General features: G+C 43.9%; 1 protein-coding gene across 30 annotated transcripts in view; it reads right to left on the bottom strand.

Moving 5' to 3' along the window:
• The window catches only part of EPB41L3 (erythrocyte membrane protein band 4.1 like 3), an 878,261-nt gene that overhangs the window by 636,229 nt on the left and 215,236 nt on the right, over positions 1-26,796 (bottom strand). For 6 of the 30 annotated variants that reach the window (XM_086965486.1, XM_086965491.1, XM_086965493.1 and 3 more), the window contains exon 1: positions 24,555-24,629. The exons of 4 other annotated variants lie outside the window; for them this stretch is intronic. The gene's annotated coding sequence lies outside the window, so the exon portion shown is untranslated. 20 more of the 30 variants (XM_086965477.1, XM_086965483.1, XM_086965484.1 and 17 more) reach the window with 9 other exon arrangements.

Genomic DNA, 26,796 nt, shown 5'->3' with positions numbered 1-26,796 from the left:
CTTTTCATAGAAAAACATGTCAAATAAACCATTGGACTTCATTAAACGAGCTGTGAGGTCCATTATTGCTGCCATATAGTACATACATATATTAGGTATGGCTAAGCCCCCTTGCATAGTTTCCAACTGAAGTATATTTAATTTCACCCTGGAGGATTTTTTATTCCATACAAATCCCCTAATCATGGAATCGATTTCTCTAAAATACTGGAAGTTAATTCTTAATGGTACGTTCAAGAAAAGAAAAATCATTAAAGGAAGAATCAACATTTTTACTAAGGCCACACGGCCAATCAAAGTCTATGGCAATAAAGTCCATTTCTCTACCAATTTTTTAATTTTATTTAGCATTGTCAAATAATTCAAACTAAAAAGTTGATCGAACTGGTTAGAGGTGTAGATACCCAGGTATCTGATTGGTTCTTTATTTTATTTAGAACTTGTGTTTTTAAGTATACAGGTAGAAAATGACAATCCGAATTCATTACTAATACCTCGGTTTTATTCTGGTTGATCTTGTATCCACCAATCAATTCAAATCTACTAAATTCGCCTATTGCTAGATCAAGATCTGATCTATCAGGGTGTAAATATAAAATAATGTCGTCGGCGAACAGTTTGATTTTGGCCATTCCTGGTATGGGTGGCTTGATATCAGGGTTTCCACGTATTCTTATTGCGAGGGGCTCAATAAAAAAAAGTAAACAAGATAGGGGACATCGGGCATCCTTGCCTGGTACCTCTTTTAATATTCACTGTCCCTATCGAGTTCGCATTAACCACCACCCTTGCCTTATGATAGATGTTTTTTTTAACATATTTACTGTTCCTCAGGAAACCCAAATTTTAACAGACCAATAAATAAAGCCTCCCAATTTACCAGGTCGATAGCCTTTTCGGCGTCAACCATTGAGATTAAAGTTGGAATTTTATTACTAGACACATAGTCTAACGCCTGAATTAGATACCCGGTATTTAAGGCCATCAATCTTCCCTGGACAAAACCAGACTGGTCAGCATGAATTAATGCCTGGGCAATCGGAGAGGGCCCATATTTTCATAAGAATTTTAAAATCAGAGCTAAGAAGACTGATTGGCCTATACGAGTTACGTCTTTTTCATCCTTCCCCTTTTTAACAAAACTAACTATGATGGATTCCTTAAAACTCGAGGGGACCTGTTCTTCCAATCTAAAAGCATTAAATAGCTTGGCCAAGAATGGAGTTAATTCTTTAACAAAAGTTTATAAAATTCAATTGGGAGCCCATCGGCTCCACATGCTTTTGCCCCAGCAATAAATTTTACTGTATCCTAATTCTCTAAATTTGAGATTTCGCTCTCTAATGTATCCGCCAGAAGGGTAGGTACCGCAGGGAGATGAATTTCATCAAAAATATCTATTATTACAATCCGTCCCTACCTCATATGTCGTTGAATACAATTGACAGTGGTGTTCCAAAAACACTCAGGCTATATCATCTTTGTCCCTGACTATATTTTGTGTCTTTGGATCAAAAATCTCCAAAATTATAGATTTCTCCTGCTTAGTTTTAGTCTGCCCTGCTATTATCTTCCCCACCATTTGACTTTCCTCATATATCTTCTGCTGATAAGTTTTAAAGCTATTGATTTTCTCAATAACAAAAAAGTATTTTAAGGCAGCTTTAGCCCTTTCCAGTTGTATAGCTGTATCTGCCCCCCCCCCCAGAGGCAAACTACCTCTAGAAGCTAAAGCATTTGACAAATCCAACTGAAGCTTATTGATCTTGTTGAGCCTCTCTCTCGTCTGTGCGGCAGACCGTGCTATCATATAGCCTCTAATAGCTGCCTTAAATCCTCTCCAGACGAGAAGATCTCTGCTGTACTCTCATTCTGGTTAAAAAACTCCTATATCCATTCCTTGGTTGAAGCCACCCATAGAGAGTCTTGGAGGAGCAGCCAATCCATCTGCCACCTGGATTGAGCCCTCACCCCCCCTTCGATCTCGAATTCGACTTCAACCAAGGAATGGTCAGAGAAGGGATTAATCCCTATGGAGGTGTCTAAAACCCTTAAGGACCGTGAGCTAAGAATAAAGTCAATCTGTGAGGCTGTATGAAATTGCTTGGAATAGCACGTAAATTCAGCCGCAGAGGGATTGCAAAACCGCCATTGATCTACTAGTAAATGCTCCTGCTTTAGGGCTTCTAGAGCTTTCCTAGTCTGGGGTTTCTTTTTTTAAAATGTTATTTTATTTCAGTTCATAGCAGATAAAAAGAGAAAAACAAAGCGTTATTTCCATAACGTTAAAACAATACTATAGCACTATAACAAGTAACAAACAGAAATGTTATCCAAATGACAATTCGAAATGTTGGAGGATTGGCTGCCATATCTTCAATCCCAGTTGTTTTTTTCCCCAGATTTAATACGATATAAATTATATTCTAAATGGAACACATTATAGATCTTAGCTCTTTCATTTCAAAAGCGGGTGGTTCGGGTTTCAGACACATTGTAGCAATGCATAGTCTAGCTACCACCATAGCCATGAAAATGAAAAATCGATGGGGATAACAGTTCTGTACAGTTTCATCATCCATACCAACCCCGAAGAGCAGCAGTTCCCGACTTACATGAAATTGCGCCTTCATTATAATAGATAAAAATTGCTCTATGCTTAGAAAAAACTGAGAAAGTGCATTACAATTATAAAATATATGAACAATATCGGCTGCATCCACTTGACATCGAAAGCATTTACCATCATAAATACTTTCCCATTTCATCATTTTCACATGTGTATGGTACAGAATAAATACAGTCTTATAATGTTGCCTACGCAGATTGGCAGACAGAACTATTACCCCTGCCATGTCAATAGAATCTTGCAAAAATACGCCCGAACATCCCAATCGGTTTTGCCATTTGGTATCCTGCAATTCAATATCATCCAATTGTTTTGATAACAGAATTTCATATAGAACACCTATCTTGGCACCTTTTGAGAGAGCTTCAATGAATTCATTAATTACAATCGGTTGTAATTGGCGTTTATACATAAAATCCCGTATTTGCAAGTATTTAAAGAAATCAGTTTTCAGCACCGAATACAACTCCATTAAATCCGTGAATTGAACCATAGAACCATTGTACCATCCTTAAAAAACATCACCCAAATAGTATATCCCTTTACTTTTCCAAATTCGCATCTTGGCATCCCAAAATATAGATGGTAATATGTTCCTAGAGGCTAAGGGTGTATAAAAATTAAACCGCTGGATATCCAAGATTTTCCGAAGTAGCTTCCACCCCTTATAACCCGCAATCAAGATTTTAAATCTGGTACGTTTAAAATAGCTAGGCTCAAAAAATTTCAGCAGGGCTTCGCGAGCCGATTCTCCAATTAGCATTTGATAAACATTAGGTGTCTCGTACAACCGTGTGGTCCCCCCAGTTAACATAAACCTTGAATTTTGTATAAGGCAAACTAAAAAATAAAAGACAAAATTCGGGACACCCCATCCTCCACGATTCAAAGGTAATGTCATGTATTTAGATGCACGACGGGGTTTCGTCCAGCCCCAAATAAACCTATCCGAAATGCCTTGCAATTTCGTCAATTGTGGTCTGGATAGCTCCAAGGGGACTGTCCGAAAATAATAAAGTACTTTGGGAAGAATGCACATCTTAAGTACATTGCATCGCCCAACCATTGACAGATGCAGACATTCTAACTTTTCTAGCTGGCTCTTAACTGCTCCTATTATATCATTCCAGTTGACATCAATTATCTCCTGTATACACATCCTGATTTTAATCCCCAAATACTTAGGGGCAGATTTAGGTTAACTGGCGCATCCCCAGGGATGCGCCAGTTAATGTGCGGCACAGTGCGCCACAGCTCCGCCACCCATGGTGCGCTGCATTTATAATGTGGCGCACCATGGTGCAAAAACGGCACAGGTGCGTGACGCATCTGTGCCGGAAAGGTGGCGCATTGCTGGAGTTGCGTCGCAAGCGCGACGCAGCTCCAGCAAGACTCGGGGGTGCCCCATCTACACAATGCTGTGTCAAGACCTACGCCTGCTTCAAGCAGGCGCAGGGTTTTGACGCAGCATTGGCCTGAAAGTGACTGAGTGAAATCTCATAGATTTCACTCAGCCACTTTCAGGAGGCGTTCCTGCGCAGGAACGCCCCCCATGCGCAGGGACGCCTCCTTATGGCGCAGGGCTTTACAACGTGACGCATCTCCTAGGTGCGTCACGTTGTAAATAGGGCGCATTGCTTGCGCCGCCGTTGCATCAAATAAAGTGACGCAATTGCGGCGCAAAGAGGCGCAAGGGCATCATAAATCTGCCCCTCAGCCTCTTGCGTCACACGTGGCTCACTAATACACAGCCAGTTTGAACAAACAATTTGAGTTTTTGAGATATTAAGTTTATAGCCAGCAACCTGTCCAAATGATTTTGTCAAAAGTTCTACCTCCCGTATTGCTAGCTCAGGATCTGATGTTACCACCGCGATGTCGTCAGCATACGCAGAGGGATTGCAAAACCGCCATTGATCTACTAGTAAATGCTCCTGCTTTAGGGCTTCTAGAGCTTTCCTAGTCTGGGGTTTCAACTCTTTTTTTGTTTTTATTTGAGGTATCTTTCTTCAAATCTTGAATAAAATTTAAATCTCCACCAACCACAATCTTCCCCGCGATCCCTCTAAGTAACTTGGTAAGCCCGAGCAATGGAATAGTATCATCAGCTATAGGACCATAAAAATTTATGAAATTTAACAGCGTCCCATTCAAGTTAGCCTCAACCCAGATCCATCGCCCGTGCGGATCTCGCCTAATTAGCCCGAACTCCCATGGAGGACTCCGGTTGAAATATATTGCCACCCCTCTTTTAGCTAGCCCAGCAGAGGCAAAAAACGCGTGAGAGAAATACCTGGGAAGATACAGTTTAGGAGAATTCGTTTTCAAATGGGTTTCCTGGAAAAACAGGACCTGTGGGGAGCAGGAAACTAACCATCTTATTAATGCTCCATATTTAGATTTATTTAATATACCATTGACAGATAAAATACTACACTTATTATTCATTATTCTTCCCTTTCTTTTCAAAGCTGACCATACACTTGTGCCACCAATCCTCGATATCTTTACCTGATACGCACCTGCTACTGCTCATTTTACAACTTTTAGCCTCCCCTAACCCTTCTCCTTCCCCCCAACCCTCCCTCCCCCAGAGGTGAAACCCGCCACACCCTCCACCTCTTGCCCTCCCCTGCTTCCTTTAGAGGTGCCATGTAATTGCACCAGGTTAACCCTCACCCCGTAACATTTTTATATCAAATACTTGATCTGGTTAAGAGTGACAGCCTTTTAAAGCTTACTAGATTCATTTTTGACTAATTTTCTCATCTTTCCTTTCTCCAAATCATAAAATGTAAAGAACACAAACACCCCTCTTCAGACTCTCCAGCTGAGGAAAACAGATGTAAACCGCCTTACTGAGGCCCTGACATTTCCTTGAGGAGCTTGTGTGTGTCGTCTATGTTAGTAAACATGTGGAACTTCCCTTTAACAAGGACGCGCAATTTATTGTGTTGGGCAATAGATGCCTGCGCTCCTTGTGCATTAAACAGAAAGAGCAATTTAACAAATTCCTTCCGTCTCCAGGCAGTGGCTGCCGACATATCTGGAAAAATCCTACAATTTGAAGTTTCATTTACTGGAAACTGCTTTTGCTGTATGGGCCTAGTAAGGATCTTCTCCTTGATCCGATAATCTGAAAAGTTAACTAATATCGTACGTGGACCGCTTGAACTTGGTAAAGGATGAAATGGAACCCTATGGGCCCTTGTAATAGTCAAGTCTCCGCTGAAGTCCGGAAGGACCTTTTCTTTAATGAAGGTCTCCACCCATTGCTGTGCCTGCGCTCCCTCCATCCTCTCTAGCACACCCACAATACGAAGGTTTGAATGCCGGGAGTGGTTTTCCACCTCCTCAAGTTTTATTCTCCAGTAAAAGTTTATCTTTATTAACATCACGCACTTTAGTGAGCAATCCTGACATCTGGTCCTCCAACTGAGAGATCTGTGATTCTGCTTCCTGTACTCTACTTGGAAGACATGTGACTGCCTCCTCTATTTTATTTAATCAGTAATGTATAGAGGCGATTTCATTTTCTTGGGACTTATTCATATCCCTTATCTCTTCAAGAATAAGGTTAAGCAGCGTTTTGATTTCCAGTTGTTTAGTAGCCCCAGTTGCTGCTTCTGTACCCTCAGTAAGTGCACTCAACATTTCCATTTCATGCTCGGCAATAAGCTCTGGTTGGCAATGTATGGCCTGTATTTGTGGAGAAGGGGTCAAATTGCTCCCATCTGAAATCTGCGCTTGACTCGCCTGGATGGAAGAGGCTGGAAGCTGAGCTGAAGCTTGCGAAGAGCTGCTACAGGCTGAGGAGGCCAGAGAGGCCGGGAAGGGCGGATTTAGCAAGTTCAATTCTGGTTCTTGCGTCGGAGCAATAACATTTGATCTTGATAGTGAAGGTGGCGGATTTTGCTTACCTGGAGTAGCTAGCGCCACCATGGAGTTTTCTGGAGATGTTGAGGTAAACAAACCTAGGTCCAACGGGAGTGGACCAGGAGAGACAAGATCAGGGTCAGAAGCTATATTCTGAGATGGAGATGGAATGGCGCGCTGGGGGGTAGGCTGTACCAATATTTTCACAAACAGGGGGAACTCCTTTCTCCCCCCTCCTCCTTTTTGTCGACTTTGCCTTGCCTTTTGGACACACCTCTAACTGATTCACAATGTCTCCTGATTTACTAGTAGAAATTGTAGGGGTGGTTCTGACTTCAGTACCCATCACAGGAGACTCTGTTGTTGCTTCCAATGGTAGCCTCTCCTCGTCTGAGCTTTCAAAATTGGAATTGTGCAGATGAGACTCCCCCATTACTCCTGACTTACTGCCACCAGCTGTCAAATGTTTCTGTGCCTTGGCCAGCCGTGTTTTAACATTTAAGGCAATGGTCGTTTCCCCTCTGGATACCAGCCGACCCAATTTGTCGCGTCTACCCATGCTTGCTTGATTAATCAGACTATAATCATAAGAGTAGCCGACAGACTCACAGCAGCAGCGCTCCAGTGTCCAATACCCAGTGTCCAAAAAACCTTTTATTGCCACCAGCAGATTTTTCTCTTCCTTCTAGATGGAATGGAATGGAATGGAATGAGGATTTGTAAAGCGCGTTGGCTACCCAGGGGCTTCCCAGCGCTGTGAAGAGATTGAGTTGAGCCGGAGAGGCTGGAATAAGAGAGGCTGAGTGAAGAAATTAAGCCGAAGTTTTGCAATAGGTCTCATGCACAAATTGTTCCTTTCTTGCTGCTGTGTTACGTTATATTACAGCGCTTTTGCTCCCCCTTTAATATCTCTTTTAGAGAGGATGCCCTTCCTCCTCTAATCTCCAGCCCCTCCTCACCTGGTTGCCCCTCTACGTTCTTTCTTTCAGTTTTTTAAGTTTACTCTGCTTTCCGAGACCTCGGACCGCCCCGGCCTCCTCTCCCTCAGGTCTTAGTAGCCTCTCGCCCGCTCTTGCCAGACGTATTAAGGCCCTGCCACTGCCCAAGCTTTTTTCATTATTCGTGTTGGAAGCTTTGCCTGCTTTTGTCGTTTTTTTAAAAACATTTTTCCTCCGCCGCCGCCGCTTGCCGTGTTATATCCGCATTGCTATCTCCAGAAGCAAAAGCTTATTTTCCAAACGAAAATAACTTCCACCTCTCTCCGCCACGGTTTAATTTTCAAGTTACGGCATTCGCGGTATTCGCAGGAACAGACCCGGCATACATGTTATCCGCTGACCAGGTAGACGCTAAAAACATGAGGAAACGACATCACGGGGCGTGGCTACCTACGGCTATCCGGAGGTGTTGTTCTCCGGCATAGCCTCAAGCGTTTCCTACTGGTGGAAACTCAACTTTTCCTGGCAGAATTCAAATACATCCCATCCCATTGTGAGTGACTGATATTCTGTGATCTTGCTTTTTCCAGGCTGTAGCCAAACTCCCTCAATTTAGACGTGGGCTTATTTCCTGTGTTCTGTTTCCTTCCAACACCCCGAATTGGCCGAAAGGATGTGGCAGCAACACCCACAACTCTTTATAAACAAATTAATTAATATAAATATATGTCATTGTTAAATCCCAAATTGCTCTTCCGACTGTGGAAAATCCAGTACCTGGAATAGCACTTGTACTTGTGGAAGATTCACCTGTATTCAAGGCTGTGGGTATGTACCAAAAGTTTGAAGGTAGTTTCCCACCCAAGAAAAAAAAAGCAAAACTGCACCAGTTTGGGAAAGGAGGACATGTCAAGAGCTGCAATTACAGATTAATTTCTTACAGAACTTTTTTATTGGTCCCAGAGAAGTGTCGTTTTAGAAAATGACATACCTCAATTTTCAAAATCTCTGGAAAGTACTCCTAAGAGGAAACATTAAACTAGCCCCCAGAGACCATTTCAGGCTAGAACAGTGTTAACCCCTGGCTGGTAAAGTCCCACTTCGTGTCTCCAATTACACTTCCATTAATTGGTAGCCTCTCACTGGTGCTATGTCTCAGTAGCACAACGGTGGACGACAGCTTCCCCAGCTTTACTTCCAGTAGTGCCAGATCTAGCAACTGACTTGTAACGGCCAGAAACTATAATGCTTTAAAGGAAATCAAGGTACACGCACAGCCAAAATAGTACCACGTTGTGAGGTTAAGAGGATGTACATTTGTACTGATGGATGAGATGAAGAAGGACAGACTGACACATGGCAATCACACCCTGCAGCAAACTTAGCGTTTTATGGCTCTAGCTAAGGTAGGCACTACCCATCGCTTAAAAGTTCCATCTCATTTAGAGGGACCACTTAAGCCCAAGTCAAACTGGGTAAGTGTGTTCACTATGCCCCCGCACACAGATATCCATCCAGTATCTATTTTTCTTAAATGGCATATTCTAATTCGTGCATGCTTCCGCAATGTACGAAAATTAACAAATAATTTGGAACAGCACTGCAGGCAGCCATAATAGCTACCGTAATAGGAAAAGGGGACGTGTGATATGAGTGCTTGGGGGAATATAACACAGAGTCAATAGTCTATCCTAGTGAAAGTTTGCACATTTTAGTTGTTGAAATAAGTAGATCTTCTCACATAACAATGAAGAGCTTTACACTAGAAAGCAAAGACAAACGGAGTGGCTCGTCTCTGAATGTGCAGATTACCAATTTCACTTAATCAACTGCAGACAAAACATCAGACAGAAAAGTATGATGGTCTTCTCATTTCCGAACAAAAGGAGGCCCAGTTATACATATAAAGTTGGCAAAATCAAAAGGTCTTAGCCAACATCCATGATCTGAATCTGGGCTGGCAAAGGAGGCTGTCTTCTGCTTCCTGTCGTTCTAACTGCAACAGGTCTTAATTATTTGTACGGTTCCATAATCATTTATGAGGCTTAATAAGTGTTCAGCCTATTAGTAGACTCCAGGCAAAGGTTGCAATCCTATTAAATGTCAGCTGGGTACCAATAGTTTAACAGGTTCAAAAATAGGATGGCTTCCCTAGCAGTCAGTCAAAAAATCCTGGCCTGTCCTCCTTCTCCCAGAACCTAAATCTACGAGGATGGGCGGCCTGTCCTCCTTCTCCCAGAACCTAAATCTACGAGGATGGGCTGCATAACGAAGTCACAAATAAGATGTGTAGCTGTGCCTGTGATGGTTACATCAGGGAACCCTGTCACTTCTACATCTTGAACAATACCAAGCGAGCCAGGGCATGGAAGGAGGGCATCCTGGGAAATGGACAGGTGAGGTGTAGGACTAAATTGAGATTACCTAAACTTGGAGTAATAGATCTAAGCAGTAAGCAATAGGGCCATTTATGTAGTATCTCGAGGGATATTAACTTTGATTCCTACTACCACGTTAAGCCACAACGATTACCTACCCACATTAGCTTTACACGGCAGAAAGAAAGTCTCACTCGCTTCTCTGTGAACCAGCAGCGAGAGGTGTTATGTTAGATCTTTACTCACCTGCGGCAAGTTGGAGTGGACGCCCTGCCTTCTCCACTTCTTAGTTTCCGATCTTTGATCTCTAAAGGGGTATTTTTGATCTGTCAGGAGAAAGGACTAAAAGAGTCTAACTTCTACTGTATGTTAGAGTGTATACTTGGGAACATTTTAGTGCCATGCAGATGTGGTGGAGGTCCACTGAGATCTGGGTTTTATAGATGAATTTTCGTAACCTGGACACAACCTCCCTTTCTTATAAGAGAGCAATTGAAGAGAGCCCCCCCAGCTATTAAACCCCTTCTTTATATTATTTTCTTAGGCACAGCACTCTGCTGCAGTAAAATGTACGTGGTAACGAAGCCCTCTACAGAAATACATACAAAAGGTCCATACTCGATGCGATCGCAACTGTTAGATACCCTTCTCTACTTGGTTGTCTGTAAGGGTTCCTTAGGCTCTCATCTCTCTGTTCACTGCCCTTTGCTACCCATGTAGGTTTGCGCTATACAAGTTCCCCAACATACAAAAGTCTGGAGTGAAGTGTGCATGTCAACATGGTCACTAAAGCTAGACCTTTCTGCTCTACATTTCCATGCCTTATTTCCCCGGTCTAAAAATCAGAACAGGAACTTCTTCGGAGATGTTTCAGTGTTCCAAATGAGCACCCCCTTCATCTCTCTGTCCATGTTCCTGCACCTAATGTCCGTGATTGAAACTTAGTCAACCAAAATTCAAGCCCAAATCACAAATTCCAATAAAGGGATCTAGATGTTGGATCCAGGCTACCATATTGGCAATTTTAAAACTGCAAGGACATGTCCTGAGTCTAGGTTCGCATAGGGCATCTTTGTAGCAATAGCCAGGCATTCTTTTAGTTTACCCAGAAAATGTTTGAAGGTGCCAAAGTCCTGGGCTGTCCTGCATTAGTTAGGACAATTGTGAAAAGAGGATAACATCCCGGGAATCAAGATCCCAGATTTGGACAGTGTGAAGTCAAAATTAATGAAAGCTCTTACAAGTCAGTGAATGTCAGCACTGCACAAGAATATCTTGGCAACAATCCAAAATTGCTTACCTACGGCACCTCTGGTTTTACAGGTAACACAACCCCACAAAGTAGCGGCCCTGGTTACACTTAAAAATTGAACAATTCTAACCAACAAGGCAGTTGAATGGTTAAAACCAAAGATAAAATAAAAGGCTGCTACACTAAACCAGTGCTCTAGTGGGAATTGAGGAAAAGGCTAGACACAGGCTCAGTACACTGGCGGTAATATGAATTTTCATTGCTGTGATCCTTTCATGCAGGTCCAGTGGAAGCAATTATCACCAGTATTCAGTGAAAGCACATCATCCTCATCATCAAGGTAGCTCCATAGGGATTCTTCCACCTCACTCCATCGCCTAAATCCCTTTGGAGAAAGTTCTACAGCAGCAACCAGTATTGCGCATCCAACCAAAATACAGAGAGGGCTGGCATTCTCTTGGAGTTTCTAAAGCTTGTTTTCCTTGACTCCTTTTAGAGACTTCATTCCTCTCAACTAAGTCCTTTCGGAGAAGCAACGAGAGGATGCCGAATCATGATCCACTGAGAGCACAGCTCCATAGGAGTTCTCATATTCAGTTTATAGTAACCAAGTCTGCTAGAGAGTGATTGAGCAATTGAGGAAACTGACAAGAGTACTGTGAAACAGGTTTCCTTCAATGGGGTTCTAACATTTAGAACTTTTATGATCTCTGTAATTGGTTCCAACCACGTAGACTATTTTCAACATCTAGATTTTGCCTCCATCCCGTAAATCATCTTGTTCCACTTTTATTGTCACAAATCATTTTTTTAACTTTGTTTATAAACTAAAGTTCGAACTAGATTGCCAATTATAAAGTATAGCAAACATTGTATGAACTGGAAAACCTAAGCTGGAAATCTTGAAATGATCAGTTATTACTTAAGGAAACTGCAACCCCCTTTTCAGTCTCACGCTCGACCAATCACATACAAGATAAAAGAAGAAAATAAATACATACATAAACAGAAAACAAAATGCGAAAATAGATTACAAATGGATTTCTTTAACTGGATAAGGTTTATTATATAAGAATTTACGGCAAAGAGGCACAAAACTAATGTTAAAACAGATATGTAGTGTACAGATTTTGCAGAATGTATGTTAAGTAAGAAGTGTACGTGACTTTCTTTATATAGAAACCTCAAACGTGTGTTGCAAGAGAGATTTTAAAGTAACAGCTGCTACACATTAAAACAAATAACTATCATTTTCTTAAGTAATAATGACAACATCAGTATTACACACTGACCTGGAAGGTCTTGTGACTGAAACGTTGGTTGTTGACATTACATAACTATTACCAGTTACTGGAACGAATGTTTGCAGTGACTTAAACAGTCAAGAGTCAGAAAGTTCTCAGTGCCTGCTGAGAGTTATCTTTCACGTAATGGACTCTAGCAAAATGCCTGGTGGTTAATCCACGTATTTAATTTAAATGCTGTATTCTAAGTGAGATTAGAATATACTCAGTGATCACAAAATGTTACGCGACATGTGAGGAAACCTCTGAAGTTGGTAGGGTTTGGTGGTCAGTGTCAAGAACACCCACGAGCTACCAAGGGTTAGACAAGAGGGAGCAAATGTTGCCAACTGCTGCCGTAAAGTGCTTGAACAGTAGGACCTTTAACCTTTGATTAGCCCACCAAAGCCAAAGCCTATGATTTCCTTCATTAAAAAGGTGAAGCTAAATTCCGAATTTTGGATGACTCCTGCAGAATTCGCCTTCAGAGTCACTTTAAGTGCTAAACAGCAGTACAGTGTTTTTCACTTGAAATTTAAAGCACTTCAGATTTTTTTTTGATTGAGTTTTATATAGTGCGAACTAGACCCGAATCGGTATCAGAGCACTTTACATGAGCACCAGTTTCGTTACAGAAGGACACGATAATTTTTTGGTAGGCACAGAGAGATTAAGTGATTTGCCCAGAATCACAGGATGTTGAGCATTGTTGCCGAGACTCAAACCGCGTTCCCCAGCTTCAAGGTCGACCGCTCTAGCCGTAAGGCTACATCCTCTCCTGTTCTCTGCCATTCGCCTGTGCTTTCTGGTTAGACATCTGTGGACAAAAGATCATCTTCAGTGTAATCGCTCGAAGAAACTGCAGAGGATGAAGTCCACGTACTCCTGCCATATTTCCCAGCCTCAATCATTTCTTTGGACAGTGAAGACATTTTCATGGCCGCTACTGCTCGGGTATTGTTCAGAGTATGGCCTTGCAAGAAAAAATTAAAGTGCCAGTCCAGCACTGCAGGCCTTTCAGGTCAATCGTGTGTTTCTAGACTCATCATCATGCTGTGGCGGCCCTCCGAGCCAGCTCGATCACCCCAACTGCACCATGGATGGGCAAAGACTCACCCTGGAGATGCTAACGCAAATGTAATGACTTACCACGTTCTTTAATAAAAATACAAATGGGCATAATTTACGCTTATAAAAGATGAATGTTTAATGTCAAAATGGGTAGTAGGCAAGCATGTATTGTATTGTAGTTGCATTTGTATAGCACTTACTACCCCTGACAAGGCGTCGAAGCAGAATCTAACACAGTAGTACGGCCTGGGTTTTTAAGTTGACATATGTAAAGAAATCATGTTTTAACGTGATGGCCCATTAATACTGAAATGCTTGTTTTTCCCTTTAACCGAGAATTGTGCAAGTTGTTTTTCTTCTTATTGCTGCTGACATGGCAACTTTGGAATCAGCTGTTTATTAGTTAATGAATAGGTTTTGATGTATTACATGACTGATAGTGACGTTCACATCACAGAACATGTAGACGACAGGGAGGGTGATTCATGAGAAGATATTATTACAAATAAGAAAGTATGTGCACCCAACATTAAAGGGCACATGGTTGAAAGACGATTGTACTCTGGTGAAGACCATTCATGTTGCAACAGAGAAATTGAGTGTTTAATATTTGTGCGTGCTCCTAGCTAGTTAGGCACCCTTCAATGCACAGCACACTGATTCCCTTGACTCTCTGAGAGGAGACTCTGTACTGAGTTTCTTCGACATCTCTTCATGGGAAGTCTTAGGGGCATATTATCAAGGGGGTTTATCTCCGCTTTTTTGGCTTTAAAAGCGGAGATAAAATTATCTCCCTATTACCTAGCTGTCGCTAACACCAGTTAGCGACAGCTAGTAGGAGATAGCGACCATATTGGGGCCCCACTTTGCATGTCAGTGATATTTATCACTAATGACATGCAAAGTGGGCGTGCCAAGATGTTAGCGGCTGGAAATATCGCTATCTTCTATTACCAACTTTTGGAGATATTCGCGCTAAGCGCGAATATCTCCAAAAGCTAACACCTACCCTGAGCAGTTCTTAGCCATGTTATCCAACGGGAGGTGGATAACATGGCTAAGAGCATTAGCTCGGTAATGCATGAATATCGCTGACTTTTCAGCGATATTCATGCATTGCGGCCGATTTTTATTGCATTTGCGATAAACCTTGGTAATACCAAGGTTTATCTGCGATAAAAATCGCCGCAGGTCAGCGATACATTTTTGTCTCTAACCAAGCAATAGCGATAATTATCGCGATTGCTTGGTAATATGCCCCATAGTTATTCCTTGAATTGCTGTTATTTGAGCTGAGAATACTTTCCAACTTATTCTGTTAAAGTTTTACACTTATGCTTGAATCTCTCATCAGAACGATTCTGAGTTTCTGTACAGACCCCTCTTAAATTTTCCCACGTTTAAATCTACTTAGCTTAGAATAGGCATGTTTCTTAATGGAACATGCTTTTAACATTTATTGTATTAATGCTTATTTTTGATTAACTAAATTGAATCCTATTAATGAACATCGATGTATTGATTGCTAACCTTCGTTGATGATCTCTGGCAAATAACACTTTAATAAACGAGTGAACAACAAATAGATTTAATTAATCCTTTTAACTCAACTTAACTTTATTGACTGCGGTAAAGAAATAACAATCGGTAAGGATTTATGTTGAGATGTAACATCCACGTCTCAGCTGAGAGCACAGATCCATTGACATTGGTACGCAGGGTTCTTGGCGATGAGTAAAGGGACAAGCGGAACCCCGTGTTCCAGCAGAGATTAATGGGAAAAAACGTGCCGTGGATGAGGTTGGACGACACAGTGACTGGCAGCTGTGGAGTAGCTTACTCACAAACATATTTTGTTTGGGATTTTGTTTAGAAGGGTGGATATGAGACACACTGAATACTGAATAAAAGGAGTCTGTTACAAAGCCCGGATGGCAACAAGTGCACAGTTTGTGACCATTTATTGAGAAAGCAACTAAATGTAAATGTAAATTGATACTTGTATAGCACACTACTCACCCGCAAGGGTCTCAAGGCGCTTGTACGAATACCGCTGTGGAAGCCATCCTGGCTTTCCCTGTGAGACATCCACTCCTGGGCACCCCCAAGGTAGAGGCCAGGCATCCTTAGCGTTGTGGGGGCCGTTGTGGAGATTAAGCAAGCTATTGCCCAGAGTTGCAGAGTGGGACTCCATGATTGGAATAGGCACTAAGGAGAGAATTATCAGGTCCGCGGAATTTTTGAGCCCAAGACCCGCCGAGGCGGGGAATTGAACCCTGGTCCCGGGCTAGACCTCTGTATCAGTGTCTGCTGCTCTAACCATTGAGCCACACTTCTCCAGGTGTAGGCTAAGCTAGAGTCTCTTTGTGTGGCACAGAAGTCAGATCAAGAGCACAAGTGGACAATCTCTTAAAAGCGAGTATGAAGATTGAGATTGAGCCAGCAAGAAGAATTATTGCAAAACCCAAGTGAGCTGGTGCTGGATATGGTGAACTCTACATTTGTTTGCCCCTCTTACAGTTAGTAAGGGGGGGTCCTAAGAAGCCCTGTGTGTCATTTTAAGGTCCCAGGGTACGTGAGGTCATTAAGGAGAGCAAAGAAGCCTCGAAAGGTTTTGGTGGAGAAATACACATTCATGGAGAAGTAAGCCAAACAATGAGGCGATTTTACTGAATTTGCAAAAATGTGAGTCCTAAACCCGCCAAGGAGAAAATATATTTATAACAGATAGATCTGCCAGAGCAACATTTTTAAATGTAAACCTGTCTACATACTTCTTATTACGATAGCACTTGATAAACTAAATAGACAAGTAAATAAGTGAAATGAAACTTGAAAGCAACTGCTTCAGCATTAAGTGAGACTTGGAGCGGATCTCTATGTAGGAAACGATTTGTATGTCAGTGCAAGAAAGTGGCTGACACAATGGAGTTGCTGAGAACCATCCATGAACAAAATTCAAATGTAATTTTAAAACTGCTGACACTAGCAAATGAGAATTAATCTGGGAGGTCTTATTTCATAAATATGCAATTACCTTGCATTTACTTTTAGTTATATCTTTTTTAAGATGTCACTTTATTTTCAGAGACAGCACTGCGAAGTACCATGCATTAGGCGTCCGGTTAACGCAATTCAGTGTGGTAGTCCACATCACCGCACTGAAATGCAAACTCAAGCATTATTGTGCCTCTTCAATCGGGTGTCAAGCTGAGCACTGCTTTAATGCCCCGAAGGCTGCAGTGTCTGTGCACGCCGCCCCCAGCAGGTTGCTGGCTCATCTGCTCGCTAGCTTCAACTAATGTGTTACAATGTAATATACAACACACCACGCGGCTAGTGCTGTCAGGAGGAGTCTAGGTCACTGCCGAATGGCTGACTATTGTGGAGACAAGAGTGTGAGTCTGAGTTTGTTCAACTCACTTTAGGTGAGTGTCGGGTCAGTCCTACTTCCCGCCACGGCGCAAGCTGACGGGCATTTCAAGTTAATTGCTAGACGGACGCACGACCCTCAAGCTCAGCCGTCCTCGCCCCCTCAGACACCGTGAGTTTCCTGACTAGGTCACCGCTTTTGCCGCAGCAGTATGATCCCACAGACCTCTGGCCAACCGACTAGGACCCGTCGGCACCGTCGGCCATGCTGCTGGAGTGTGAAGAAGGGGTTCGTACTGTCTCACCATTTATGTCACAGTGAGGAAGTTCTGTGCAAGCAGAAAGTGTGGTGGTCGTGTTGCTGTGCAGCTGGACTCCATATTCTCCAGTTGTAGAAGGCTGACCAAGGGGTGCGTGCCTGAGTGTTGCCACGAACAGCGCATGCTCAGGAATGTAAGTGTCTGAACTTGCTATAATCAGTGTTGCACTGATAATGCTATGAAATTTGTTTCTGCTGGCATGCGTCACAGAATGAGATAGATTTGTCTTCTAAGCTGAGTCTGCCTGTCATGGCTGTGCACCAGCATACTGAGAACTGCAGTTGCGCAGTCAGCATCTCCTCACAGCTGAGCTCACTAGTGCATAAGCGCGCCACTAGTCTAACTAGAGGTGGGGTGGATACACTTAGAACACTGTCATGCAACTACTGAACTTAGTGGTTTCAACATGGTTATTTATTCACTTATTTCAGTTACAATTATATTTGCTGCATAGGTATTCGTGTTACACAAAAGTCCTGTTACTTTATTTGCTTCGTGCTAACCTGACCCAGTGTCAATTCAGTACAACCATGTTGAAAAAACCAACACTGTACTTAGTGAACCCACATATAGTGGGTACATCGGTGCACCGGGCGAACACCAAGGCAGTCGCTCACTCAGGTAAAGCCTTACTGATCATTTTTATAAGTACCTCACTGACCTAAGTATTTTTTAAATAACAAGCCATTATTGCAACTCACAGGTAGCACGCTCGCCGCTCCCTTAAACTATTTGTTTTCATAGTGAGCTGTGACTCTGTGTCCCTTTTTGAAGTAATACTGCCTGCCTGGCTGTGACCGCTATGTGTGCCAGAGAGTCTCCAAAGGCTTGCCCATTCAGGCCGTCCTGACTGCGGTGGCTGGAGTCCGCAAGTCAGCTGACTCAATCATTATTATGATATAGGCTATGGCTGCTTGGCCTCTCAAACCTGTTACAGACTTGGCTGAGTCACCATGTGGGACAGAGAGATTGGCCTACAGTCCACTGCTGCATTTATTAGATTGACTGACAGGGAGCGGTCGGAGGCCCAATGAGTCGGCATACCAGGCTGGGTAAATCTGGCAGGATTAATTGTTTAGGGTGTAATTTTGATATGTATATGTTTCTCTCGCCTTCATTGTTTGATTTTGCTCGTGAGAAGGTGTCACTCATCGTTGTTGAAACGTCACTCATAATTACAAGGAAATTATGAAAATGTCACACATTGCAATCTGAAACCTTGGCAGCTATACAGCGAGGTAGGAACATGTATATTAGAATGTACCTACTTTGAGTGGTACATCGGCATTTAGGTGAAATATAGGAAGATGAAGAGTAAAACAGAGGCTATTAATATAAATGTACAAATTGGCACTGTAAAAAGACATACAATAACTAGACTTAACATCCCAAGAACGCCTGCTTGGTGAAAAAGCATTACTTGAATTTCTGATATGGACTTCACCTTATGTCTGGGTCTCGTTTCGCGATCAAGGCAAACATTTTAAGAATAAGGAGAAACAAGCACTGGCAAAGCTATTAGGTCCCACCTTTGTGGCCTATTGGCTTTGTCAGTGATTTCCTCTCATGCTGCATCCCTCATGCTGTGCAGCATGACTAAAGCCAATAAAATGTTTAAAAGGCGCTATAACACAGACATTACATTATTCCGTAGGTATGACACATGCATGGATGGGCCTACATAATGAGGCATGTTTTTTTTTTTAATCGAAGCTACAGTTGGGGAGTCGAGAAACACAGAGAGCCTGGATGGGCGGAGCAACACTTCTTGGGGTTCAGAAGCAACATGCAAGAGATAGAAGGAGGACATGGCTGGAGAAAGCAACTTGGAGGGCGGGGGAGGGCTGTACCATTGGGGGGGCAGAAGCAACACAGTGCGCGGAGAGGAGACTATGGGCACGATACAGCAAAGTGGAGCATGAAGGAAGCAAACAGGTATAAAGAAAGAGAAATGCGGAGAGGGTGGAATCGCTGGTGTACTGCTTTCTCACCTTTAAGAATACAATACGGCAGGGAAAAAGCATACCCTGCCAATCACCTCAGAGAGGGAGGCAGAGAGAAGCACATGGGTGTGGGAGGAGTAAAAAGAAGTACACGAGGAAGCTAGCTGAAAAATACATGCATTTTTGTGGACTGCTTAAGTCAAAGAAAAAAGAAGTCCCTAAAAGAGAGCAGTGGAAGTATATATGTTATGGGACAATACTCAAGAGGGGGGCAGACATAATACAAACAAGGAAAGCCTTTGAATAAGAAGCAGATGGCAGGGACTGGAATGACAACCAATGGTAAGCAATGGGCTGGCTCCAAGCCGCCTCTGTTCTTGGTAAGTCCACAATAAGTCTCGCAACAGACAGAGCATAAGCTGTCTAATAGGCTCCACCTAAAAAGCAAAGGAAAAATTCTACCTTTGATGATGTTTGAGTATCTCTGCCACACCCTCTTTTCTTCTACCCCAGCAAAGCCACTGCACAGGGCAGGGATGCACCTGTTCCTAGGACAACAGCCTGCATGTACCAAGTACAGAGGGTACCACTGCATGTCAGGACGGCAAAGCTATGACAGAAAAGGTGTTTTTAGAAGGAGATGCTGCCTAATTTCTACGATGCCAAAGACATGTTGACTTACCCTGCTGTGCACGTGCAAAGCTGTGTGATCAGTGCATTAAAAGTCTTGTGAAATCCAGTTCTTCCCAGTTGCTTCCAAGCACAGTGAAGCCAGTGCACTAAATGCTAGCCAATCACATCCCAGGGTGCATTATGGTCGCTCTCCACAGAGCTACTTCTGCACTGCAGTGCATGACTGGCAGAAATGGAGCAAGCGGAGGAAGGAGGGTGAACTCGAACACATCACGCGCAGCAAGCATTGGCCCCTCTTATTTCACCACACACCGGCACCACTAACCATTTACTCACACTTTCCTGCTGACTGTTCAAGAAATATTTGCAAATCAGTGCTGCTCAACTCGGCGGGAAAGGCGCGCGGCTTCCTTGCGTCTGCATGCCAAGAGGCAAAGGGAAATGGGCACCGTTCTAAACATTAGCAGCTGATGTGGCATCTTTTCAAAAACGTGACACCCTGAGTCAAAGGAAACCACGACGATTTATCGTGGTCGACAAAAATTCCCACACAGTGGAGCCTGGCGCGAAAAGGCCAGCTGCGAGCGCTCGAGGGGCACTGGGACAAGCAATGTGCAGAGTAAAGCTGGGCTTTCCTAGAACACTGCACTACAAAGCGGTGTACATTTTAACTAAAGTCTGAGACTATAAACAGGGGCGCACCTCAAATTAGTTTCGCCAAATAGGTACTGAGTCATACAAAACTGTGCAAGATGTATTTTCAGGACTTTTTGTCCAAATCCTTCGAAGTAAAAAAAAAATTCCAACCACAAGTTAAACAAAAGACAAACAGAGCGAAATCCCTCTAAGGGAAGAAACTTAAGTTCAGGTGTGGGTGTTAATTAAGCAAAGGAACGATTCACAAATAATTTGCTTTAAGTAAGTGCGAGTTCCTTTTGTAGTATTCCTCATGAGTAAGGCAAGAATATGCCTGACTTACTCCCGGAATTCAGGAAAGATCCAGGAGTATTACAAGCAGTGCTTTAAATGGGCCGGTACTGTCCGGTACGAAGTACCGACACACTTTTATTTTGAGAGGAAGGGTACCCAGCACTTCTCAAGAGTGGCGTATTACTTTTAATTGGAGAGTACTAGCACTTCTAAGAAGTAAGCAGCTACTATGGTACATAGTACACGCACTTCTATTTTTCCATTTCAAGCGCTGACTACAGGGTTAAGCCACAGAAAAATCTATGTGAATCTGAACCATATTTCCACAATGAACCACTCTAGACAGTTATCTTAGACCACTTTGGTTTGGATCTTAGTTTCTGCAGAATTCTAAGTGCTCTCCTAAATATAGAAAAAAAGACCGAAGCAGTCAGGCGTCATCCAACTCAGGAGTAGGAACACCCTCTGGTAAAGTCAAAGCTCAGGAGGTTTCGGAGGTGCATCATGGGAAGGCCAGTCTTCTATGCAGTACAGTAGCAAGAATGCTGTGGGTTCTGGTGCAAGCAATGAAAATGGCCATCATGACTGCTACAAGGGTAGTAAAATACAGCACTGGCCGGGCTCAAAGGGCTCCCGGCCCCAGTGCCACTGGACCTGCTGCAACAAAGGAAGCTATGCCCCCTACTTCTAAGCTGGCTGCCCTACACAAGTGCTGTTCCACTGGACAAGCTCCCATAGCTTTTTTACCTGCACTTTAAAGGAGTAGGTACTGTTGAGATCTGATTAAATGCACTTATATGTTTGTGACTAGATGAGTGTCAGCCCTTCTCAACATGGAGGCATTACTGTCATGAGGATACTGGACTTCTCAGTTGGAAGCAGGTAGACGACGACATCAAGTACCAGCACTTCTCTTCAGCAATTGTAACTAATGCTATAAATACTACAACTGTAATAAACTTAAGATGGGTAATCAGGTTCAGCACTGCCTGTGCAGACCCACTTGTAAACATAAACGGATCTCTCAACAAAGCCTTCAGTGCCAGTAAACCAGTACTTGAAAAGGAAAAAATAGAAGTGCAGGTACTCTGTGCCAGAGTACCTGCTTGTTTCTGAGAAGTGCTGCTACTCTGCAATTAAAAGTATTACATCTCTCTTGAGAAGTGCCGGTAATCTTCATTGAAAAGTATTACATCTCTCTTGAGAAGTGCCCGTAATCTTCATTGAAAAGTATTACATCTCTCTTGAGAAGTGCCCGTAATCTTCATTGAAAAGTATTACATCTCTCTTGAGAAGTGCCAGTACTCTTCAATGAAAAGTATTACGCCCCTCTAGAGAAGTGCCCGTACTCTCCCTCCTAAACTAAAAAAAAAGTACCAGTACTCCGTACCAGGCAGCAACGGCCCATTTAAAGCACTGCAGTAAACTGAATACCACTGGGTGGGGTCACATGCTATGTACAGCGCTACAAAGAGCACATCTAACTAGCAAGCACTATATCAAGACCCAATTATGTTATTTGCTCCTAATCCGAGAAATGCATTAGAACAAACACACAATGGAACATAGTGCTGTCCTTTGGCTACACTCTGCTGCAATGAATACGTCTTGGAGGGACTGCAAACAGTACAAAATCACATTTCAGCATTTCTTTCCACCAAAGAGGAGAAAGTCAGCCAAAAGGCTAACTGCCTGGAAAACAGCTCTGGCTCAGACCTGCCAAAGAACGAAGCAACAGAGGCGGAAGTGGGGCCTGGCAGGGCCTCGTCTGTGCTGTGCATCTGAATCTCAAACAGGGCAGACCGGCGCACTGAGGGGGCTGGGGGGCACTGTCTGGAGACTTGCAGTAGAACCCAATCATTGAGACCACCATTAAAAATAGCATGAGCGTTTACGAAACATCGAATTCACTTGAAAACAGATTTTCAGACAGAAGTTTTAGGGTATTTTAAAGAACAAAGTTGGTTAACAATGTATTCAGTAACTGAAATTTGAATGTGGCATGTGGCAATTGAGACTGCTGGTTATGTAAGGTTCACAACAATGGTAAAGCGCTCTCCATATTTACCACTTCATCTCGCTTTCTCTTCCCTGTTTCTAATAATTTGACCATTAGTTTCTGACTCTGGGCTCACGTTACCTGCCTGTAAAGACGTTTCAGCACAGATGCAGCAGACCAAAACACGCATTTTGCCAGTGCCCTCTTTTTCTGTTTAAATTGCATTTATATAGCGCTTAATACCCCAGATGAGGCGTCGTTGTGTGCACGTGCACTTTAGCCTTCCTGCTGAGTCCGGTGTAAATAAACATCAGTGTGTGTTTCTCTAACCCGCGCACACTGGGATTTGACCCCTGTGACACAGAATGCCCCGCTGCCCCTTGGTGGTAGATTTGCCCCATAGATACCCCCAGTAATAAATATTAAGTGTGTTTGAAAAACCCCGGCAGCCTAAACACGTGCGGTAGGTAGTCAAGTTTGCACGTCCACTGTGTGAAGCAGACGGAGTGAATCAAGGTTGCATCAAAAGGGGTACAGTGGGAACTTTTCAATTACTTAGTAACAAAAACAAGGCCGGGGTGAGTGGGTGGACTAAGAAATACGGGCGATGAAAGCAATGCTGGTGCGGTGACAGAGTAAAAACGGGGTCTGAAACACGCTCCACTTAAATGTTCAGTCCGTTAAAGTGTTAGTACCATCAACACCCTCGTCACAATTAAGTTCCAGAGCAATGTGTGCGGTTAGTTTGAATGAAACAGACATAAAATGAAACATCGGAACAAAAAAAACACACTCCAGCACTCTGTAACTCAACACCCGGCATCAGATGACTGCCGTGAGCGAACTAATGGTTTTACAAGAAAGGGAAAACAAAAGTCCTGCCCTCTCCCCCTCCTCAGCTCTCTCCTAGTACCTCTAATACATACCATATGTTCCGCACAGTCCCCGGCTCCGCCTGGAGCCCCTCCACCCCTGCCTGCAGCAGCCAAGGAGACACTTGGGGTGAAAGTCTGGCGAGAGACGGGGAAGTGGACCTGCTGGAGGCTGCAGCGCGATGAGTATTGCATGTACCAGGGCACCACACCCACCGCATTGCAGAATCCAACAGGGGAGGAAACCATCACACACATGCACACGGGCCATCTGCAGCCGGGAGAGCACACTGCCTTAACAACTCGCACAGAGCCACGCCGACGCAAGAAATCAGTATGGGGATGCCCTCCGACCATGGCATACCCCGACACAGGGGCACTGCCACGCATGAGAATGTAGAGGGCACGGCCAGCCTTTAAATGGATGCCTCGGATCGGGCGCGCCCAGATGTGCGGTGCCATGGCGACACACCCAACCTGGGGGTGCCACTCGGCCAGGCAGGTGCTGACTTCTCCGGAGCGCGCGCACGCAGTCTGCCAGTGTAGGTGGGCACCCCTCCCCCACGCCCCATCCAGATGCATCACATCAGCTTGCTCCCTTGGCTCCTCCAAGAGCGAGGCAGGATGCGCAGAGTGACGCCAGCCGCCCTACCATCCCCCTGCACAGCGTATGGACATGTGTACGGACATAAACAGGATACACATAATAAGCATATAACGCATAAAATACTAACATATACATACACAAACGAATGCAACCTTAGTGCTGCGGACCTCGGGTTGTCTAATGGAATATTAAAGGTGAACATAAGCTCCCAGACAGAAGAGACGTGCACACCGCGACCCTTCCCTGCGCCCCTGGGAAATCACGGCCAAGAAGACGAGCCAGCAATGCACCGCGCCCCCTCCACGCTCCGGTTTTATATATCAGCCCACCTCTAGCACCCACAACATGGCGCCCTCTACAAGGGCGCATAAATGTTGCCAGTCCAACATAGCGCGTGTCACGGATGCAGCCTCACTCCACCCACCATCAAGGACATGTCAGGGATGTGTACCTGGTGCCGGGCTCGCTCCCAGCCAGCCGCCGCCTCCTTCCGCGCCTCCTTCGCTACTACAGCCGCCGGGAAGCCCAGCCCTAGCAGCGGGGCACACGTCACTGGGCCCGCCTCCTGCCGCCGGTGTAACCAATGGGGGACGCCGAGGGGTCGGCAGACCCCACCCGCAGGAAAATGATGGCCAATCTCAGCACAGAGAGCGGCACGATAGAGGTGGTGACCTTTCCACCGCTTGGATATGTTCGGAGTACCTGGGGTCGCCTCTTCCCCGCATACATATCTGGCACAGCATACACCCCCGGTAGGATATCCAAGTGCCTTAAACGTCACCTCCTGCACAAACATATACCTGTCTAAGAATAAGTCGCCGGCTACGACATTCCATCGCATCAAACGTCAACCTAGTCCTATTTAGGGTCATGCCAGCATCAAACGCGTTTACCATGATCAGAGAGACAGATTTCAATTGGCCATTAAAGAGCCAGCGCCCTGTAGTTTGGCAGAGGCAAGCAAAACGTATAACGTTATTTGGCTCAGTCTAGGTTTTAATAATCCCTCAAGAAAAATAAACATTAAGAGGAGCATTCGGGGCTGTGTGCAGTTTTTACAACTTATGCACTGCAGTGCATAGAATAAAAAAAATAATATAGAAGAGGTGAGTCCCAGCCAAAACCAGGGTACAACTTGGATCTAGAGACAAAACACGTGCATGGACTGTGACAGGCCGTGAGGAGTGCACAGGGGAAAGGAAGCCGCAGACTGGCCATCTGTAGGAAATGGACCTGCTGTGACAGTCTAGTGTCCCTAATAGGCTGGTGGAAAAGAAAGTCACTGTCAGGTACAAGGCCCGGAACAGTCTAGAGTTGCTTCTGGTTCCTTGTGGAGGAGGCGCTGACAGTTGAGGATGGATAGTTCCCAGGAGTAGCAGGGTCAATACTTATTTGGAAAAGGCAGGCCTCGGACTTGAGTGGATGATAAACAATGGTCCTACCCCGACCAATTACCAGTAGATTGTCTTTTTGCAAGCATAACTCCCATTCCCTTTTGTGTGATGTAATGCCCTAAAAGACTAAGGGTATGCCCAGGCATGGGTCCCTTGCTCGCTGTGTCTATGTTTATGGTATACCTCTCCGATGAGACCACAACCTCTCTCTGGTTATTAATGGTCCTTTTTGGAGGGGCTTCACCTTCTGTTTAGATAGACTGCTCAAATGTATCAAAGATGCATGATGTATGAAAGGCAGCACAGGGGTTAATTGAACATGGTGGCAAGATGCATCCGTCAGCGACAACAAGTGCATCATCCACGCACTTAGTGGTTGCTGCGGTTGTTGATTTGCCCTTGTATTTGCACGGTTACAGAATTTTCTATAATTATTTCAATCAATGTATAATAGGTGAATATCTGGTCCATACTTTGCTACATCCTGAGGGTTTAACTTGCTAAATGTTTATCTGCGGATCAGTACTGTTGGTTCTACTGAGAGCAGTCTGAAGGAGAACATTTAAGTACGTTGCATAATGGGAATGTTGGTGTTGTGGTGGCTCGCTTTGTGCTGTTCGTGGACTGTTTTATCTTGTCAGTCTACTCTATGAAGAATTTGTTGACGGCACAGCACATATCTACTGAAGGAGGCTTTTGTCTCTGTTGATCAAAACACTATAACCTGCAATGCCCTTAAATGAACGGGACAAAGAACAATTTTAGAGGAAACGTCCCTACTTAATCTTTAAAACTGCAGGCTAAACAGCCACTCCAGCATGCTTTCCATACTAAGATAATAACACTTCCATGATACAACCCAGCGACATATGAGGAAAAAGCAATGGATGTGATCTACTTTGTCTACAGGAAAGAAAACCTTTTAAAACGGAACTGATTTGAAATGGGAATCAGGTAGAGAGAGCGCTCACAGCTGCCCAAAAGAGTCAAGGTAATTGTTCCCATTCTGAGAAAGCAACGGTAACAATTAGAGATTCAGTGCAGCACTCTTCCATCCATTCATAAGTGGCATTCTGATAGACAAGGTGCCCATAGTAAGAACTACCACTGTAAGAGGATGGTCAGTAACTTTGAAAGGGGGTGAGAGTCAGAGTCAATAATGAAGCTCTACACTAAGCATTGGGGTCTGCAGTAATTGGTGAAGTGGAGTGGTCTAGCATCAAGACTCTTGACTTAAAAAACAGACAATTTTCCTGCTTTCGTCACACGGCCAACATTTTACAAGACTTGGCAAATACA

The sequence above is a fragment of the Lissotriton vulgaris genome, chromosome 4_1 (assembly GCF_964263255.1).
Source record: "Lissotriton vulgaris chromosome 4_1, aLisVul1.2, whole genome shotgun sequence".
NCBI lineage: Eukaryota > Metazoa > Chordata > Amphibia > Caudata > Salamandridae > Lissotriton > Lissotriton vulgaris.
Note: the sequence above shows the minus strand (reverse complement) of the source record. Positions and strands in the feature narration are given on the sequence as shown.